Source organism: Crocuta crocuta, unplaced genomic scaffold (assembly GCF_008692635.1).
Source record: "Crocuta crocuta isolate KB4526 unplaced genomic scaffold, BGI_CrCroc_1.0 scaffold30, whole genome shotgun sequence".
NCBI lineage: Eukaryota > Metazoa > Chordata > Mammalia > Carnivora > Hyaenidae > Crocuta > Crocuta crocuta.
Genome location: NW_027528345.1, coordinates 10,193,134 through 10,196,798, shown reverse-complemented (window position 1 = coordinate 10,196,798; position 3,665 = coordinate 10,193,134). Strand labels below are relative to the sequence as shown.

Here is a 3,665-nt window from a genome sequence, read left to right as displayed (position 1 = left end):
TGGATGGTCCCTGTTTTTTTCTATTCACCAGTCTGCTAAGTCTAGAGCAGAAACTTAATCCTGTTCCCCTCCCAGGTGCCACTCAGCAAGTCAGACAGCAGCCAAGCCCGTGTTCAGCTGTGGCCTTGAACATAACACACAGCTACACCAGGAAAGGTTAAGGAATTTTCTTTATTTTTTACAAATTAAGACTATGTTGATTTCATATATTTCTGAATCAAAAACACCTTTGTCTTCACAGTATGAGTTAGAGAATGCAGCCTGAGCTGAAAACCAAGAAACTAGAAAAGAAAGTGATAATTACAGTGATTACTGTATTAAAAACCTGTTAGATATTTTCTTTAAAAGTAGTTTTTTATATCTTGTCATTCTTGGCACTGTTTCTAAAGAAAAAACTCCTTTATCCCAAGCAAAAAAGCATAAGAGGTGGAGTTTGGCTTCAAGAGATGTAATTCGGATTCTCAGGCCTAGCAGAGAATCAACAAATTTATGGAGAGTGCTACTGGGGGATTTAATGGAAAGAAGTCCCTTTAGTAAGTTCTCAAGCCGGGGGCTGGAGGCGGCAGCTAGATCAGAGGGCAGCGTCCTCTGCAGAAGCAAGCCATTCTGGGCAGCATGCCACTCCAGGAATACCAACACCCTGGGAACAAATCTTCCATGGGGTGGTACGGTGATGCAGTGTGCTGTGAACCAGTAGCCACTGGGTCAAACCGTGTGCTGGTTGTGAACAGGGAGAGCCCGAAGTGGTATCCTCCTGGCAATGGGCTTCCGATGGCTCAGTCCCCCTTACGCTGAGGCTGTATAAGTAGCCAGTCACAACTGCTCTCGAGGCTGCCTGCCCTTCTGTGCCCGCTGATTGTGGCAGCTCCGTGGAAAGAGCTGGTGATCCCCATTAGTATCGCCCTAACACAACCACAAAGCTGTAGGGAATCAGAGGTCTTACAGGTTTGGTCACCTGGTCCCCTCCTGGAAGGTTACAGATTTCTGGGAACAGGTGAACAGCCCAAAAACTAAAGTGCATCTGTAAAATGAACGTTTATCTACTGCCCCAAATCTCTGGCCTGACACTACTGGCATCCAGGCGGAAGACAAAAATGCACTGGGCTGTTACGAATGCTGCCATCCAAGTCATCACCGCCCAGTTCTGCTGATCTGAACAAAGAACAATTCAGTTAGCAGTGATTTTCTCCCCGACTGCTCCAAACAGGTCCTTATCTAGGTTTTTCTGGCAGGATTAGTTTACAATTACCCTTAGGCTCAACCATGCCCCTTCCCTATTCTTCCTCTCCTGGGATCTTCAATCAAAGTCACTGTGGTGGAGACCACTCGATAACTAAGGTGAAAACCAAAATAAAGATGGGAAGTTAGGGAATTCTGTGCTCTATCTTGCTCTACATAACCAGCCTTTTCATAAATGTCTGACAAGAACCAGTCTTTCCTTTGTACTGAAATCCTCTCTCCTAATGGACAGAAACAGGCAGATTCCCTGACAGTCAGACAAGGGATGGGGAAAAGGAACACACAAATCCACATTCCTTTTATGACAGCAAGGCAGAGGTGTGTTTGTCAGATCAGCGGCGGCTTGGGCAGCTCAGAGGAAGCAAAGCATCCGCCAGGAGAGGCTCTTCATTTTCTCTGTAGGTGTTGACAGAAGCTCAGATACAATGAGCCTGAGTACAAAAAATGGGACCACCAAACTCCTTTCCAATGGAAAACACACTGCCTAGTCCCACAGGAACTGTGCACAAAGGAAATGATGCTGAGCAAAGAAGGGCCGAGGCGGCTCTACCAGTTCAGGTGCACCTGGTGAAGCTCGGCTGGAAAGAGGACTCCTGGAGTTTGCTCTGCTGTGGGTCCCACTCCTCATCACGGTGACTGGCTGCCTGAGCAGAGAAGAGGCTAGGACTGGGCTGGACCGAAAAGGGAGTGGGGAAGAACCCCAGGAATAAGAAGCCAAACTCCAAACTATATTCTGCTAATCAGTTTTTGATCAAAAAATTCAAAGTAGAGAAAACCACAAAGTACAAAAGCTTTTCTGATGCTTTTCATTATCACAGAACACACCACCTGTAATGTGTGCGAAGAGGAAATGAGGGGTGGAGGGAGAGGAGGTCAAATTGGGCAGGGCTGGAAGGTCATTTCACTTCTTCTCTTTCTTCTTGTCCTAAAAATGGAGAAAAATTGCCCAATTAATTTTTGGCATTTTACATTCAAGCTAAAACTCCTGAGTGAGCCAATACCTAGCTGTGTTCAGTTAAGGACTGGAAGGGAACAAGACAATAAAAAGGGAGGGGAAATGCTTCCTCGGTGCGGGAGGAACTGAATCTTAACCATCTTCCGCTGGTGGTCCCTCAAGTTGCTGACAGACCTGACAGGAATTAAGGTTAAGCACCTGTCCCCACTCCCACTCCGAGAGCACCCAGCTGGGCCGCCTGACCACTCCTGGCTTACTCATAACCACCACAGCTCGGATCCCATCCAGTGAAAGCTGCAGACTGGCAGTCCACCCCAAAATAACCACACAGAGGCCAAGACCAACTTTCCATTAAGCCGGAGAAGCATAAATCCTGGGCACAAACCAATGCCCAGAAATAATCTAGTCCACTGAACTTGTCATTCAATCCTCAGTGGAAGCCCAGAGTATTAAACAGATGAAAGTTCAGTTGCTTTGCCTAAAACCTGGTTGGAGCTGAGTCTAGTAGCCACACAGATAAGCCACCAATGCCACCTACTCATCTGCTTCCACCAGCACCACACTTCTCTTATTTCCTAATAAGAGCTATAAAAGAACTTCATGGTTTCATTTGTTCCCCTACTGCTGGGGGAGACTATGTATGATGCTCACTAACTAAACACAGAATGCTTCTCTGGAAACAAGACTAACAAACGGATAAAACTGGCCAACTTCTGACATACATTTATAAAAGCTGGTTGCCAAGATTAAACAAATCCCTCCTAGAATATCTTTTCCTGAGTCATAACCACCTTTACAGCCTTAAATTTTTCATATAGATTGTTTCTTGTTGCGACTGAAGCCTTTTTCTATTTGATACTAATCTCAGGGATTTGTTTTTTGTTTGAGCTTTGTTATTTTTAAGTAATCATTACATCCAATGTGAGGCTCAAACTTACAACCTGAGATCAAGAGTCCCCACCAGTCATCCCCCCACCCCACCCCCTTTTTAAAAGGATTTGTTTTACTTGTTCCTTTTTCTCCTTTGGCTAAAGACTTCTGGTAGCCTTAAAGTTAACCTGGACCTACACAGTTCATAGGTTTTCAAATTTGAAATATACACAGATGCTGAGCTCAGGATCCATTCTCTCATCTTTAGGTGGTCGGCTGACTAACCTTCTCATTCATAGCCAGGATCATCATAAGTTTTCTGAAGAGAGTAATGAAATCTAAGAAGAGGTCAACGCAGTGCCTGAAACAGAAGAACCAGAATACAAATTCGCATTTCCCATCTTCCTTTATCCACAGTCCAGAGGCGCATAACATAAAAACCACATGTCCACCCCACGAGTGAACTTCAACACCCCACCACCAACTAAGTAAAACTCTGGTGTCTGAGATTCTTTGCAACTCAACAAAACCATGCAACATAACTCAGCTTTAGACTCTATAGGGGCCCTTATCTGAACCCTGAACTACCATTAACTAGTTA

The 3,665-nt window shown here is 45.0% G+C and overlaps 1 long non-coding RNA gene across 1 annotated transcript; it reads right to left on the bottom strand.

Moving 5' to 3' along the window:
• Positions 1 to 152: 152 nt before the first annotated feature.
• Positions 153 to 3,586, bottom strand: LOC144222742 (uncharacterized). The gene is made up of 2 exons (XR_013332470.1): positions 3,350 to 3,586; positions 153 to 2,164 (listed from the first exon to the last, which is right to left on the bottom strand). It is a non-coding gene; the product is annotated as an uncharacterized LOC144222742 (long non-coding RNA).
• Positions 3,587 to 3,665: the final 79 nt, after the last annotated feature.